This window comes from Camelus bactrianus, chromosome 33, assembly GCF_048773025.1.
Source record: "Camelus bactrianus isolate YW-2024 breed Bactrian camel chromosome 33, ASM4877302v1, whole genome shotgun sequence".
NCBI classification, from domain to species: domain Eukaryota; kingdom Metazoa; phylum Chordata; class Mammalia; order Artiodactyla; family Camelidae; genus Camelus; species Camelus bactrianus.
Window position 1 is genome coordinate 20,645,059 of NC_133571.1, and position 17,881 is coordinate 20,662,939.

Sequence of the window (17,881 nt, forward strand, 5' to 3'; positions counted from 1 at the left end):
ATAGACACTGAAATACATAGTAGTGATTTTTAGTGTTTTGAAAAAGCAGTGTGTAGTCCTACCAAAGAGAACATCTATTTTTACCTAGAAGTTTGAGTCTATTCGGTAAGAATTTTAAAATCAATGATTACATGTAGAGCTATGTAGAAATGACTGAAATATGATCCTTACTTTCCAGGTGCTCAAAATCTTTTAAGGGACTCAGGCATGCTCATACATTAAGAATATTAATATTGGAAAGAAGGAATGCGAGATTAATCATTCAGTTTATTTTAGAAGCTACTTTTTTTTTTCTAGAAAAGGATGCAAGTTGCCTTTCTGCTATATAGATATTTGCTTCTTTCAGGTCTGGAAGATTTTTTATTAAGATTAGAAGATGTAAAAGACATTGCCATTGACCTGGTGGAAACCATCCAACTCAGGGACACAGTGTCTTAGAGCAGAACTTCTCAAATTTTAATGTGCATCCAAATCATTTGAGGATTTTGTTAAAATGGATACTGATTCAGCTGGTTGGTCTGGAGTAAGCCCTGAGATTTGGCACTTTTGGTGACAACTTTGCATATGATGAGGATGCTGGTGACCTGTGGACCACATCTTGAGTAGCAAGGGCTTAAAGGAAGGGATCCAATCGTACAACATTAAGTTCAACTGGTATTCTTTCATTCAACACACATTTACTGAGTATGTCAGCTATGGCATTGTCTTACGTTAAAGGTTAACCAGCCCTTCCCTACTGAAGGAAAAAAAAAAAGTATTCACCAACTAGAGATTTCACAGATTACAGCTGTTTGGAATCTGGGTAACCATTTTATACCTGGTGTAAATACTCAGAGAATCTGTGAAAGGAATCCACCAAGATGGCTACAGAAGCATCCAGACTTCTGAGTCCAGTGATCGTCTTTGTCAATGGTTTCTCTGTGGTGGATGAGGCGGACAACAGAAGTGATCTGGACTGAAGTTTACACGGCTGTGGTTGGTCTGGAACTCAACACAGCTGCGTTCTGAGCACTCAGTTACTGTCCAGGAGAGATCCTCCCTCTAGAGCACAGAGCGCTGTCTGCCGGTCTCGCCAGCTCGCAGCCTTTCCCCCATCCACGTCCTTCGACTCCGCCATCTTGCATGAAGCCTGACAAGAGAGGCCATGGGCCTGCTGCCACCTCCTCCCACAATGACATTTATCACCCAAACGAAACTTGACACTCGAACTGTCATTTCAGTGAGAAGATGATAAAACTCATTTAACCTTTCCACTCCATACGCTGATAATCCCCTCTGTGCCTGATGAATCTTGGTGAGGTTTTCCAGAAGAACAGACTCAAATTATGCAGGCTTCCCGGGTGCCTGTCTTTCCCTTTCATGCTAGGAGTTCGTTTCTACCCAATCAGTTTCAAACTTCACACAAATGGAATTTCCAAACTCAAACTGGGTTTGAAGAAAGCACCTTGAATTCCTCCCACTCACGTGGTGAAGAACGTCAAAGGCCCTGCTAAACGAAGAAAGGAGGGAATAACCGAGGCACACATGAAGCCCTTCCTCCACTCCACGCGGACTGTCAGGGAAGTAACTGATGTGTCTCCCAGGGCAGCAGTAGCTTCACACCACCGACACTTTTTGTTCTGATGGGAATTAACCCTGTCACTTTGTCTAATTCTCCGGTGGTAAGACGCAGTCCCTGGCGGAGACCTGTCATTGGGGCGCGGTGGCTTGCACTTGATGGCAGTTGTAATATTTCATATTCCTCAAATGAGGGACAATCCTGAGACCAGAGGAAGGATGGATGGGTATTTTTATTTTTAAAGGAACAATTGTTCATTTTCTGACTCCAAGTGAACCACTGTTGACACTCTCGGAACGAACTAAGTGATTCAAACCCAAATCTTGATAAGAAGAAGGGCCAGTCAGAGGTTTGAGAAACCATTTGCATAAAATGCTTCCAAGTATGCTGTGCTTCATTCATGTTACAAATATTGTTATGAACATTCCTCATGGGAATGTTCACTATTACCAACCCCATGCATTGTTTTTTGGGGGGAAACCCAGAAAAGGGGGAGCAGCAGCTAAGAGAAGATGTGGGAGATCTCAGACACAGAAAGGACAGTCTATGAAGCAGAAAGAGCCTTGGCTCAGGGGTGACGCACGCCAGTCCTGCTTCTACTCTGAGCTGCCTGCAAGCATTTGAGTTGCACCGACTTAGCTCCTAATCGCCTCATTTGTAATTAAGAGAACGGGGTCTTTGGTCTGCTTTATGGCTTCGTGTGATTAAAACCTTCCCATCGTCTGAGGAAATCGTGCATCTCCCAGTCCTTTATCTTGCAGGTGATGGCAGCCTTGATAACTAAACCACTCGAGACGTGAGATCCGGGAGCTGTGATGTGAGCTTCATCGTCAGATCCCTCACAATACGTTCTGTCTGTCACTGCTTCTCAAACCAGGGGACAATCTTACACAATCAAAAACACATGTCTAGATATCTCTGAAGGTGTCTCCAGAGGGCATCCTCTTTCTGCTTTAAGAAAAGAAAAACTTTCAAGATGACCAGGGTCAAAATAAAATTACTCTCTCCTATTCATTTTATTCTGAAATAAATTTGAGAGCTTGGGACAAAGCAGCTTGAGGAAAACATCATAATTGTATTCTGTCATTTCTGACCTCTGGGTTTAACAGGGTAGTCATGGGAAGAACATACACATAGTACAAAACTAATCTCAAAATTTGTCTGCCCTATCTCGTGTGCCATGTGTAATAATCCTGTGATGAAAGTTATGTCCTCCAATTTATACACAAAAAAAACTGAGCCTGGGAAGGCAAATTACTTCCCAAATACCATGCTGCTTAAAACATACTAGAGACAAGACTTGAACCCGGATCTGTTGCGAGTCAACCTTAAGTATCTATCTCAGTTTCCTTCCTTATAAAAACGCATCAATAACACCTAAATTAGAGTTTTGAGGAGAGAGTTCAATGACATGATGTATCTGAGATGTTTAACTCAGAGCCGGTGACATAAGAGGTCCTCGTACTTCATTGCCTTCTCAAACGCATGGCATTTGGAGATAAAGCTTCTCTCTAGAGGGTGGCAAGGGGGACCGAGGAAGCAGTGCGATGAACTCTCCGGAGACCTTTCTCCAGGTCAGTTATCTTTCAAAGGTTCCTGTTATTACTTTCCAAAAGGCTTTGTGCTTATGAAGCAGATATGGACTGAGAAGGGCTGGCCAGGCCCCACGGTCACCCTGCAGCCCCGCTGGTGTTGGGTCAGCACACTCGTGTCTCCGCACGGGGTGAGCACCCTTTCTGGAATCTTGGCAGGAAACGCTCCTCCCCGCCCCCGCCACTCTGTCCAAGAGTCACGGGTGATGAAGATGTTTCCTGCCATTCTGTACCGGACAGAGAGTCACTTAACCCTGCTTTCATTATCAGCGGAGTAGCCAGCAATTGGACCTCCGCCCCCTGGAGCGAGCGAGCTGCCAGGCCTGGAACTTTGGGCATCACCCCCGTCTTGGTTGCAAGCGAGCAAAGCTGTCACCTTCCTGTTTTATCTACACATGGTGCTCGCTTCCTTTGACGTGGATTCTTACACTCAGGGTGGGAGGGATTTCTCGAAAAACAACATGTGTTGTGTGCCTCTGATTCCCTGTCTCCCCACCTCTTTCTCTTTCCTTTTCAAGGCTCCAGTAATTGCTAAATGGCACGTCCTGAACACCCAACACTCTCGGCTAAAAATACCAGAGCATGTGCTTATCTGCGTGGCTGCTTCCTCCCCAGGGGCTTTACAGACGTTATCTCATTTATCCTTAAAAACACCCTGTGCGGTAGGATGTGGTCAAACAGCGCTCTTCCAGCAAGGTGAGGACGGCCTGAAGAGGAAAGGTCAGCATTTAAGGTTCTATTCCGAGGCCCAGCAGACCAGCTCAGGTCTTTAATGTCTCAGCTTAAAATCCCAGTCACTCCGCATTTCCCCCTTGAACTGTGGGAGTCCCCGTAAGGCAAACACAAACCCCAGCATCCTGGCGCGCAGGAAGGGTCCAGGCTGAGATGGACTCGGAGGCTTCTGGGCTGCTGCTTCTGGGGCCTTTGCTTTCATCACATCTTTCAAGATAGGGGAGCCTCCAGCCCTCAGTCCTCACTCCAAGTCACTGCGTGTTCAGCCCAGCTTACCTCGTCTGCTGCCATGGCTTCACCCTCACGTGTGTAACTAGTGGTAACTACCAGCTTTCCATCTCTCTCTCTCTCTCTCTCTCTCTCTCTCTCTCTCTCTCTCAGGTGATTATATAACTAAGTTCTTTCTATTCCGTAACGACATGACATTCCAAGCAGAGCAAGTCATGTTCATCCTCACTTCAAACACCTTCGTATACTCTCTATTCCAGGACCTAAAATAATGACCCATCCAAAAAAGCTGGGACTTCTGGCAGACCCCACCCCACTATTCCTGCCATGTGTGAGTGCTTGTTGGGCTAGATGCCTTCCAGATGCCCCTCCATGCAGATCAACTCCGTCCTCCCAAGCACATGCCCAGGGAAACTGACTTACGGGACAGAAACAACAGAGCTCCCTTGGCCTCTGGCGGTCAGTGGGGCTTGGCCACTGGGGAGCCTTGGCAGGAGACTGGAAGGAGGCAGGAGTGAAGGCACTTTGTGTATATTCCCCTCCTCCCGCCCTGTGGGGTCACCAGAGACTGGCTGTGTCCTGGACCTGCGGCCACATGCCATCATGCATCCCATTCTACACAGCTCTTGCTGGGTTCCAATAACCATCCCTTCCTGCTGCCCATCAGGTTTGGAGGTGGTGAAGACACCTACCCAGTCATTGTCACCAACCTCAGGGCCCTGCTCAGTTCCCACTGCATTTTTTAAGCCTCACCCACACGCTCTGTAAGTAACCCTTGTATTAAACTTATTACAACATCCAGCTAGATTGTACTATCTCTTTCCTGGTGGGACCCCCAGTCACCAGTTTCTAACTTTTCCATCCAGCTCGGATGACTGCATGTTAAACCCTCAATACGTCTGCCCTGATTGCTTTGTCTCTTCCAAGTCCGTCCCCCTGTATTCTCCTGGCCACTGTTCAGACTGTCAGTACCATCTCTAAAATGCCCATGTAATTGCATTAATCCTGTATAAGCCCACCAAGGGCTCTCTGTGTCCTTCATCACAGACTTACTTGTCTGTCTGTCCATCTTTCTAGAGTAAATCTTTTATCACTACTTGCAGGGCATCTTGCCATCTATAAATATTTATTAAATGAATGAATATTGAATGGGACTTGATGTCTTAAGGAAATTATAGCTGTTTCCTTTTACAGTATTATTTTCCATTTAAGTGCAGTTTCTCGTCCTACTGAGTAAATCTTAAAGCTGTGGGACTACAAATACCTGAGACTAATGTTTTACCCCTCTGTTGTTCAGAACTCTTACCAATGAGGGGTTAGATCGTGATGAAAAAGCAGAGGCTGTAAACTAGCTTTCCTGGATTCAATTCCCGGTTTATCCACTAATCCTGTGACCTTGGGCAAATTACTGAACATTTTATGCCTCATTTCCTAGCTTTTAAAATGAGGGGAGTAGTATCATCTAACTCATGGGTTTGCCACAAGGATTAAAGGAATTAACACCTGCCAAATGCTAAGAACAATGCCTGGCACATAGTGGGTACACGATCCATGTCAGCTCTTACTTAACCAGCACGTCAATCCTATGGTATCTGTCTGTTTGTAGTCTGTTCAGCCTACTCTTTTGTGAAAACAGACCTCTACCTGCAAACCTTCTAACATCAGAGACCGTGACAGCCCCCCCACGGCTGTGACCGCACCCTCCCCACCTCAAGTTATCATGCACCTGTCACTTTCCGCAGCCTCTGCTGAAGACGTTCTCCCCAAATTATCTTCCTTCTATTCCTGGCTTGTCAGCAGCAAGAGGCAAAAAGAGGGTGGGTGCTTAGAATGTCTTTGTGTATTATAATGGATCCCCTCGTGATCTTTCCCAAAAGAATATTTCCTTCAACATTGAGACTCTCCCTTTCTTTCTCCTCTCTTTATCTTTTTCTTTTTCTTTTTTTTTTAACTCGACAATTATTTATGGACAATTTTGTACGTGCTAGCAGTCACCTTGACGTCTCTTTTTTCCGTCTTTGCCACCATGACTTTAGGATGCCTTGGCTAATTTTTTTTTAACTCTTTTTCTTTTGAAGAGACTCACTCCTGCATCTTCATTCCTTCGAGACTCAGAGAAAAACGTACATTTGGAATTTGAAGAGTAAACTTACCAAAGCAAAGCTTTGAAAACCTGATTATAAAGTATATGTTTATAAATACAACCTGAGAAAAAGCAGGTAAAAAGATCAAGAAAAAATTAGTAAACTATCATTCTAACCTCCTGAAAACATCAGCACTAGTACTTTATAACTTGTCTTTTTCAGTCTCTCTTAGGTTTAGATGTATTTTTTTTTCAGAGTTGAGACTGTCTTCTATACATATTTTGTATCCTGCATTTTTCTATTTTGTGAAATAATCATCACTGATCCAAACCATGGGTAAAGGTTTTAATGATACTGTGAATTGAATTAATTTAATTCATTGGCATCATCATATTCTATTCTTCTTTTACACCAGTGATATGAATTAGGAGTTTAGGATTAACATATACACACTACTGTGTAGAAATCGATAAACAAGGACCTACTGTACAGCACAGGGAATTATATTCAATATCTGGTAATATCTATAGTGAAAAACAATATGAAAATTTTATATATATATGTGTGTGTGTGTGTATATATATAAAACCGAATCACTTTGATGTAAACCAGAAACTAACACAACATTGCACATCAACTATACGTCAATCAAAAAAAGTAGAAAATACATTTTTAAAAGAGCAGCTCCAGGAGCATGGCCTGTTGCCCCCTGTCCCTTCCACACCAGGCTTCTCAAGTTTCCTTTGGTGCCTGTTTGCTTTAAAGGATGAACTCAAGGCAGGCAGCCCTACCGAACAGCCCACCCTCACCGCTGGTGGGGAACAGCGTTCTCTGAATCAGGAGTAGCTTCCGGTAAATGGAGCAAAACAGAGATCTTTGACACGTAGGGGCCAGAGAGACGTTCTTGAAGGAACAATGGGACACACCGTGGACTATTTACAGAATCCGCTGCCCCGTGTTGTGGCTACAGTGTTGCCGGGCAATTTGTATTGTCTAGTTTTCAACCCCCAGGCCTCCCTCTGCACCCCCAGCCCCACCAACCGCCTGCTCAGCTATTGTCATTGATGGAACCATCCTGGCCTCGCCTACCACCACCCACCCCATCATTTCCCTATTGTTCGCGGGCCGGCCCTGACCCCTGGGTATTTATAAAGGCCATTTCCCTCTGCATCATTGTGTGCTCAGTGGCCCTCAGCTCCCCACATTTCCTGACAATGAGGGGGGGCTCGGTAACAGCCCGAGTCCAGGTCCTGACTTCCTCCATGTCCTGTTTACTGCCTTCTGCAGGCATCTCTCTGGCCTCTCCGCAAGCAGCGTCCACCAGCACTGATCCACCCGGCCCAGGCTGCCGTCATTTTCTAGTCCAGCCGCGTGCCTGCAAGAAACTAGCCCAAGAGCCAAGGGCTTCCATGTAACGGGCTGGAACCCCGAAAAGTGTTTGAGTCTCTGGATTAAGTTGCTGGGGTCCTGAGTCAAAATCAATGATGTTGGGCTCGGAGAGAGACACACACAGCCTAGTTCTCTCTGTTTCCCGGCATGTGCAACTGGCGACCTTGGCGAGCTGCACTTTACAGTTTGGATCCTGGAGTCCAGAGCCTGAGGGTCTGCACTGCTGGAACCAACACAAACTCCAACAAAAAAACAGGCTCTTGTGGGCAAACGTCAGGGAAGGCGAACATGTGCTTGGCAGAAATGTGGCATCTCCTTGTTTCCTAGGATCTTTTTTCTTTCTTTCTTTCTTTTCCCCTTTTATTCCTGCCTTGCTCCCTGTGGAAGAATGGTCTTCAAGGCAGGACGAAAGCCTCAGTCACAGGTGGAAGTGAAGGGAAGGGAAAGGGAAGGGCTTGGTAGACACGAGACTCTACTGTTTCAAACTTCTCAGTTCATTAATTTAATTTGATAAGGAGCTCCTCCCATTTCCCACAGGCAAGATGAGAGAACCAAAGCTCAGTCAGGGTAATGAAGAAACTTGCTTAAGTTCACGAGTCAGTTGCCAAGTCCGGTTCCCGCCTAAAAACATGGCAGTGTACAGCTTTGGTCATTTACTCATGCTTGACATCGCCCTTGACCAGTCCTCTCTTCCCTCCGTGCCTCCACCGTCTCCCCATTGCCTCTGCTCGTCACTCATTTGCTCTCCAGGAGCAGGGGAGGACGCATGAGCTAACGTCAGCCAAAACGGGCCAACTCCTCTCAGCAGGACTTAAGGCTGAGCCCTCCAGACCCACAGCTGTTAGAGCAGAGCTTTCCAGGCTCCGCCCACTGGGATGAGCTAGCGCCTTGTTAAATGAGGCTCCAGCCTGGTTTGGCTTTTTGTGATGTTCGATCTCTCCTGCAGCGGAGCCCGGCAGAAACTGAGATGTGGGCTGTCCCTGCTGTGGATCACTGCGGGCGGAGCTCCAGGTTCAGTGAGAAACACAGGCAAAGGTGACTGGAGCCACCAACGGACCAGCCCAGGCTGCCCCTCATGCCTCGATTGTTTGGTTTGGCAAAGCCGTCATCTTTTCCTAATGTCTGGGTACCAACAGACACTTTTCTCCCAGGGGCCCATCTGGCCACTCTCTTGGTCCCAGATCACGACGCATTCACATTTCCTCAAGCACTCCGGCTGAGCACGGATGTGTGTTTGGTCTGGGCCGCACCATCGTCCAGTCTGACGCCTCCACCCTGCCTCCTCTCCCAGAAAGCATCCTGTTTCGTTCCTGGCCCAGCTGCTGCTCCAGATGGTGCAGCTCCCGACACGCAGTGGGCCAGTCTTGGGACTGGTGACAGGGTGAGTAATGCACAGGCCAGCCAGCGGGTCAGAGGGCAGCGGCCCCTGGGATCACATCTCCTTAGATGCGAGACCCACTCCCTGTGATCGCCCAGTGGAATTAGTTCCCAGAGCTGATGGGCAAGATAAAGCACATTAGCAAAATGTGCCCTCTTTGATTTGATGCCACAGGGGCACGAGATTGCCTGGAGGACTTGAAATGTTCACGGACCCTCTTCTGAGGCCACAGCCGCTACATGCTGTCCCTTGTCAGCACCAGGGTCATCGTGTAGCACTGGGATGGCAAAGCCAGAGGGGGCGCAGGAAACCCCCCTTTCCTAAACGAGAAGGCAGTCCAGGGGGCTCCGGGGGCCTGTTGGAATCTGCCTCCAACCCTCCTGTCCACCCCAGTGACCTCTTCATCTGCATCCTGTCACCATGTCTGGAAAAGGCCTCCCAGGGCAGGAGGGAGCGGTGCGAAGTGTGAGCTCTGCTCACACAGGGATATCGCTGTTTCTCAGCTTCAAAAGGATAAAAAGAACAAAATGCCAGAAATGAGCTCCCCGCCCTAGCAGACACACCCTCACCTGCAGGTGGGGGAGACATGGTGACCACAGTCACCAGCCCCGGGGACCAGCTTCCTCTCTGCCCCTCGCTCTAATCTACCCCACATTAAGCTAACGTCATGCAGCCATAACAATAAATATTAGAAAGAGAAAAAGAGCACAAAAAAGACAACATCATCCCCGAATAACCCTTGTCACACCCATAAATGTGCACCTGCTTATTTTCTCACCACAACACCGCTCCAACTAGATGGGAGCAGTGCTTGATGTGTAAGATTTTTCGTAGACTCAGCCCATCCGTAAGTCAGTCATCCATTCAATCCTTCACTCAACAAAGAGGAAGATTAAGATTCAGTCTGCATTTATTTATAATATACTTTATGCCAGACATTCTACTAGGTGGCAGGTCATCCTTCTGAGGAATACTGTGTTGCATCCTGCAGCTTGGGGGGTTGGGGGAGAGACACATTAAAAACTGCACAGCCTGATGTGAGTAAATATATATTCAAACGCACACCGTTATGTACACATAAAACAGAAATATACACAGAAAGCCTAAAATCGCTCAGGATGGGTGAAGAGAACATTAAAAAAATCCTCACAGAGTAGATAATATTAGAGTGGGTTTTTAAAGGGGACTGGTTCTGGGGGTGCACACTGAGAATGAGGAGTCCCAGCAGACAGAGGCGGTCGCCTGTCCCCAGAGCAGAGGAAAGAGGGGGTCAGGCTGCTCAGGGAGCCGCGGGGAGTCAGGGCAAGGCGGGCAGGAGAGCCCCGATCCCAGGAGCATGAGCGCCACGCTGAAGAGTGCGGATGTTACCCCAGAGGTACTGGGGACCCATTCAGTGAATGAATAACAGAATAATAGGATTAACTTTGCAATGAACAAATATTCCGATTCTCAAGCCCAACATGAAGTGAGGTGAGACAGGCAGCGAGGAGGCTGTGGAACAGTCTAGACCTGTGCTTCCCTTTGCTGAATGCTCGACTGGTACCAGCATTTCTACCAACAAATATTAATGAGAAGCTCCCCGTCTCCAGGCGCTGTTCCAGGCACTGTGGACACAGTGGTCAACAGGATGGACAGTCCTCCTGACAGGGCACTTCCTGAGACCCCGCCACACGTCAGATGAGCGCCTTACACGTTGTGCAGCACTCAGGCTCAGAAGAAAGCTCGGTGTTGGGTACTGTGATTTTCCCCATCTTCCTGATGGGAGATCAAGGCTTAGAGAAGGTAAACGACTTGCCTAATTCACTCAATCAGTGACTAGTAGAAAGCTGACTCACATCCAGATAGGTTCATCCCTAGGCTCGCAGAGGTATCTGCTATTCTAGATAATTCTTCATTAGACATCTCAAGGGCTTGATCATTTTAGACATTTTAGATCCTTTTAGATCTTAAGACAGCTCTGTCTTTTAAGATCCTCCTAGGCCTCAGGGGGTCTTATTTTCACAGACCCTTTGTTGCATTTTGTATTAAGATACCCCTAAATCATGTATTGAATATGATGCACACCAAGCTCTGTGAATGAAGCTGCAGTCGACTAGGTTTAAACAGCACAGCATCTTGTGGCTGTTTGATGAAGGACTCATTAATTTGGATTTTTCTCAGCTCCGATGGAGTCTGACATAATAGAAATTGGATGTTGTCACAGGAAGTAGAAATGCAGATTGGTGGAGTTACAGAAGGCTTCTTCGGAGGCACCACTGAATAGGGTCTGGAAGGGTGAAGAGGAGAAAGTCAGACAAAGAAAGACAGAAGTCAGGCCAGGAAGAGTCCAGGAAGACTGTGATGGGTGTGCAAAGAGAAAGGTCTGAGAAGGTCTGGTGGATCTGGGAGCTTTCAGAAAGACTCTTAGACCCTATGGAGACAGCTGTCATTCCAAACGATGCTTCCATGTGGCGAGAAAGGTTGCTTACTTCTTACATGGAGGTTTGATCTCTAAATAAATAAAGAATAAAGCAGCAGAGTAGGCGGGTTCTACTCCAAGAGGCATCCTTCAAGGCATGTCATTCAGTGGTGTTCATATTACATAGGCTAGCTGGCACCTTATGATTTAGCGTTGCCTTCAAAGCCTGAAGCACGTGGTTTTAAATATCCTGACTACTGGTTCATTTTTGTTCTTTTAGGTATGAATTCGATTTCCGGAGACAGCCTAGATCTCAGTGAGAACCCAGGATGGAGACTACTAAGAGCAATGATGCTGGACAAACCATTTTTGGTCAACAGGAAAACGATCATTGCAATTCAAAGTCTGCTGGGCACGTTGTGTGCTCCAGGTTCTATGCAAAAGGAATCTTCTCCTCTAAAAAATTCTATGAAGAAAATACAGTTACTTTGATTTCGTCTTTATTCATGAGAAAAAAAGAAGCTCTGAGAGGAAAAGGGCTTGCGCTGGGTCATGTAAAAGTTCTGAACTGGAACTAGGTTTGAATCCAGGACCTGAGCTCTTCACCGCTGTGCTCTTCTGCTCCTCTGCAATACAAGACTTTATTTTTTTCCCTGAGTTTAGAGCCTTTTTTTTTTTAACTGAAGTACAGTCAGTTACAGTGTATGTATTCCATACATTCATTTTCATATTCTTTCCCATTAAAGGTTATCACCAGATATCAAACATAGTTTAAAATGATGCCTTATAATGCAGGCTTGCAGTAAGGCCATCATATAACCTCCCTACAAGTTAAGCATTCTGACCGCTGGAGTCCTGCCTGATAATTCATCAGATACACAGCATTGTGCCTACGTCTTACGTAAACAGGGCTTATAGATCCCTCTGTGTTGAATTGCTACAGATTACTTGGTGTAATTAATAGATTTATTATTTTTTACTTGTACTTTCATTTTTTTAAATTTAGGAACTAGGAATTATTTTCTAGTCTTGAATATTCTCTTTGGCCTTAAAAAACCCGGGAGTTAGTGGGGATGCAGTGTAACACCTTGCTTGTAGTTTTTTCCAAGGAGGGGCCCCAGAGATGTTTAGAATCTCACAGTTGGATTAAGTACATAGTCTCCCAAAATGAATACTGAACTTGGAAAAACAACCTTTGGCCCCATTATTATTTTTTTAGCCCCATTATTTAAAAGCCTCAGAATTCAGAAGTACAAGATCTCATACTCGGAGGCAATGCTGCCGCAAGTCCCTGGTAATTGTCCCGGTTGAGTTTCCTCGCCTTGGCTCTGGTGCCTGAAACTCCATCCAACGTGTCCTTTCAGTTTATCTAAAGCTGTTGAGAAAGCAGACAGACTCTCCCTGTCGTCCTGAATTATTCACGGGCAGGGCACAGAGCGCCCGCCCGTCTCCCAAGCCACACTTCGGTGTTAGGAGTCGTGCATTTTACCCACTGTGTATTTTTAGGAACAGAGCAAGCCTCTGCTGCAGTTTCATTTATTTTGCTTTTGAAAATGGAAAGAGATTTCCCTAAGTCCTGGAAAAAAAAATTAGCCAGGAAAGAGAACACCAGAAGAGAAACAAAACTTCAGACAGAAGCGTGGAGGAAGGAAGCGGAACCAGAGCCCAGATGAATTCCTTCCGCTCCCCCACTTTCAACCTGAGCCTGCCCCCCGAGCTGCGGGGGGCCCCGGGCGGCAGGGCCTCCAGCCGGATGACTGTGCGCATTTCCATTTCAAAGGGAAACACACCGACTCACCGACCGCGGGGGTCCTCAGAGAGAGAAGAGCTGAACTGGGAAGAAAGGGAAGTGGGGCTCCTTGGCACACGTTGAAGAATAACTCAAGCTCGAGCAGCTCAGACCTCCTTTTCTCATCCCCAGTTACAAGTCATCTACGGACCTGATGCAGGAAAAACGGATGCAGGGCGTGAGGAGGGCCGTGTCCCGGGCTTTGGTTGAGCCCCTGGGACGTGCCCCGTCAAGTGTGGGTCCTTGGCTTCGCGCAGGAAAGAGTTCAAGAGCGAGCCACAGTTGAGTCAAGGTAGATTTATTTAGAGATACATCAAAAGGCAAGAGAAAGGCCACGAGGTGCGGGGGTGGGGGCTCAGATTAGAGTGAAAGTAGGTACACGCTCCATAGACAGAGCGCGGGCGACTCGGAAGAGGGAGAGAGAGGGGCGGCCATGAGGCCCCGGGTTGCCAGTTCTTAAGGGCTCAGTGGCTTCAAATGCTAATAAGTGGAAGGACCAGTCTAACTAGCCTGGGGAAGGGGCTGGGATTCCCAGGAAGTTGGCCATTTCCCACCCTTTGACCTTTTGTGGCCAGCCTTGGGACTGCCATGGCGCCTGTGGCTATGTTAGTCACCACGTTAATACATTACAATGTGCACATAATGAGGCTCAAGGTCTGCGAGAAGTCAAATCTCCCACCATCTTGAGCCTCAAGGCCTCCTGGGGGTTGAATCTTTCACCATTCTGGTGTTAACTGCTGTGAATGGCTGTGCCCTGACCCTTCCTCACGCCGATGCCTCAAGGCAACCCACCCTGGCCCTGTCACGCATTCCCTGGAGGAAACACATTTCGGGAAGCCTGGGATAGTCCGTGCACAGAGCTGAAGGACAACGTGTCAGAAAACAAATCCGTTCTACCTTTCAGGTCTCAAAAGGACAATGTGTGACCCCCCCAAGGCCACCAGAAGGAGATAACCTTCCCTCCGCTCTTTGCACACCTGGGATGCTGGAAAAGGAGAAGGAATCTCCTTTCTGAGCACAGAAGTCTCCTGAAATCTTTCCTCACCGCGCACTGGAGCTGAACCGCTCACAGTCGAAGTGCAAAGGATGGAAGAGGAGCAGGAAACAGCAGAGACGTGGGGATCCAGGCCGCTGGGAGCACCGCTCAAATACCGTCCCCTGAACACGGCTCCCTTTGGGAGGACGCCTCGACGGGGCGGGCGGCCATGGCACGGCTGTCGCGTGCTGAGGTGTAAGGTGAGTGAGCCGTTCTTGGCCTGCAAGGAAAATTACATTCATTAAGCAGCCTTCCCTCCGGGAGTCAAAAAATGACCTTCAAAATAGCCTCTGCGATCAAGCCGTCTGGGTGGGAAGACCCCACCCAGGCCAGGAAGCTCCCCCCAGGGCTATTCATCAGGCCGGAGCTGGGCGAGTAATTAGTCTCCCACTGGCCGCATAACCCTCCCGGCCGAGAGCCCGAGGGGTGAGTCCAGGTGGGACCACTGGGCCGCGTGTGGGCGGGCAGCTGGCTCAGGCAGGACCACAGAAATGGGAGGCTTTATTTATTTCAGTAATAAGAATAAAACAGCAGACGGCTGCTCTTTTCACAATAAGATCACGTCACGGGAGCCCTCGGTGCCCAGGTGACAGGCCTGGCCGCCGGCTCTCTTTCCCGGGCCTCCCCACGGCGTTCTGGCAGAGGTGGGCCCCGCCGGCCGCCCTCGGCCCGGCCCTCTGGGGCTGAGCATGTGTCACCGAGAAGCCGCGCTTGCAGGTGTCTCCTGGCTGAGCCCGAGCGAGGCCGAGAGCAGAGATTTTGCAGCAGGAGGCCCTGGACCTGGAGTCCTGATGGTCTTTGCTGAAAACGTGCACCAGGTTCAGGGGAAACAACAACTCCCCAGAGCGAAGGATCCTAAAAAATTGTCATTTTATTTAAAACAAAGACTTCAAGACTGAAAAGAAATACCATCTCTGCGGGCGACAATGAACCGCGCCGCTTCAATGACTGGCTCTGAAGTCTTCAGGAAAACAAAGCGTAACACAGCCTCGCCTCTTGTCCATCATCCGTGATCCAAACTCCTGTTCTACTTTCAGGAAGCTTCTTTCCGTGACTCTAGTTTACCCAGAACTCGCTTTTCTCTGAATCCCAGCAGCATTTGTCATAACAGCAGAGGTGCTGATCGCTAACCGTGCTGAGTGAGCGCTCCTCGCCGGGCAGTGTTCTAAACGCTCTACATCAGTTAACGTGGCTACTCCTCACGACAACCTCGAAAGATGGGTATTAATACCACCCTCCTTTTATGGGTGTTGATGCTGAAGTGTGAAGAGAGTAAGTAACATAAAGGTCACACAGCTGGCACGCCTGGATTTGAACCCAGACGTCCGACTGTAGACTGCTAATCTAACCACTTCACTTACTTTCTCCCACTAATTAATTAGCTGATGAATTCTCTCTTTTATTTTCAGTTCACCAAATAGTCCGGAATATCCAATATGGCAGGCTCTTTGGTGAAACACTGTGTGAGAAATGCAGAAGGACACAGAGCCACCTGAAACACGTGGCCAAGGTCCTCATCGCCTGCAAGTGCATGTGATAAACGCCCAAGTCAGAACACGGTGAGGACAGGCAAGACCCACGTCCTAAGTAACGGCTGCCTTTGGAGACCTGTTCTAGGTCTTAGGAAGAAGAACCCAACCCTTGCACTGGGACTTGAGGGAAATAAAGCCAAAAAAGATAGCTTTTCAGACAGGAACATTTTCAAGCATGACACAGCAAAATGCATGTTTGCACAGAACAACTTCCTCAACTGATAAGTGGGACGTATGTATGAGTGAAACCGTGGGTGGTGAGGACCACATTGGTAGGTCGTGGCCAGTAAATGAAGATTACTTAGTTTAGGGTTTATTTGCAGTCCAAAAAAGGAATCAATGTGAAGATATTTGAGCCCACGAATGACTCAACGAACTTGTGCTTTGGGAAGAGAAAGCGGCAGTGGGCGTGATGCTTAAGATAAAAGGGAGAGAAGAAAAGTGGGTGGGGGTGGGGTGGGCAGCTGGGTGACCATCACAGAGCTGGCAGGAGATACTAAGTCAAACCAGAATGAGATGGTGATGGGGAACCCACAGGAAGGTAAATTCAGAGACCTGTGGAAAAGCTGCACCTAAGAGCCCGTCGATGGGGATGGTACCCAGCTAGGAGGCTGGGGGAGTACTGTACCATGAAGAGAAAGAGAAAAGTCGTGAGGGTGATCTGGTTGTTGGAAAAGAGGGGAAGATTCATGTCTGAGAGAGTCTGAGCTTGAGATACATGTAAGTATGAAAGGCAGGAAGTTGAAAATGTTAGACCACATCTTAGGAGAGATTTCAAATGTCCCAAAAGAGACTTAAGCATCCTCCACATAATGGTGGCAGTTATACTGGGAGACAAAGATGAAATGGACATGGAAAAGGCTACAGAAATTGCAGTAGATTTTTTTTAATCATAGAAAGGAAAATAATGCAGGCTTTAAGCTCCCTGAAGGTATCACATTTCCCTGCTGTATATCTAATGCTTTAGATCACAGCTTGGTACAGAACAGGCATAAAATAGTTATTTGTGGAAGGAATAAAGCTTTGTAGACTCAGGGCAAATTAGAAAAATAATCTGTTTGGACAGTTGCAAAAACTTTAAATTCTGCCCTGTACAGCACATTGGTAGTAAAACTAAGCTAATGGGTTTTTTCCAGAAAAAGCATTGGGAACATTCACATTAGACCTGATGACATCAAAATTCAGAGTTATGGGAGCGTCCTGGCCACACAACCACAGGACTGAGAATCAGCAAGGCTGCACGCGTGGTTTTCTCTACGCCCTTGGCAATTTTCAGCTCTCAAGTGTCAGCTCTCCACCTGCCATCTGTAAATTGGGGACAGAATTCTCAGCTTCAACCCTACAAAGGAACATCTTTTCAGACTCCTTGCGGAGAATCTTAGATATCATTCTAAATGGCAGAGTCATTGTCAGATGATGCGTTTGACATTTTGTAAAATCCCTTTTGTCTGAGGAATCGTTCCTAAGAGTTGCTTGGCCTGGTTTACCGACTAAAGAGGGCGGATGTTTCATTAGGGCTCCAGCCAACCTTCCCCTGTCAAAGAAAATGAAGCAGGAAGATGGTGTGTACACTTGAGATTGGTGGGTCTTCAAGATGGTCAAGCACCCTGAGCCTTGCCCCACTCCGGTCATGGAATTTCCATCTTAATTTTCAGGTCAGCTCTCTAAGATCTATTTGGGGCAATGTGATGACTCTGCAGTGGTTTTTCTCTGGTGGTTCTGTGTAGATTGAGGGATGTTTGAGGAGATAAACAAGGAGGCAAACAGTGTTACCACAGATACCTGAATTTGTTTTTTTTTCTCATCAAAAGATATTCACCACACACTGGTTCTTTTTATCTGACTTGCACTCTCACCTAATTCTCAAACCAAACTTCTGAAAATTTAAAATTTAAAAAAAAAAGGTTTCAAACACTGCTTCATTTCACCGTTTTGCCTCTTTGCTGTCTTTTTATTTCCTGCTTCCCCACGAAGTAAAGGATGGAGTTGCCTCACCTCAGCCCTATCTGCAGAGGGGGGATGTTGAAATTCGCTATTTGGGGAGAACATAACGCTTCGGATGTAGATTTGTTTCATTGGTCTTATTTTTCGGACCCAAAGTGGGATCAAAAGCTTTAACTAAGATTACCCAGCAATTAGCGAGTGATGGCAGGAAATACAATTCA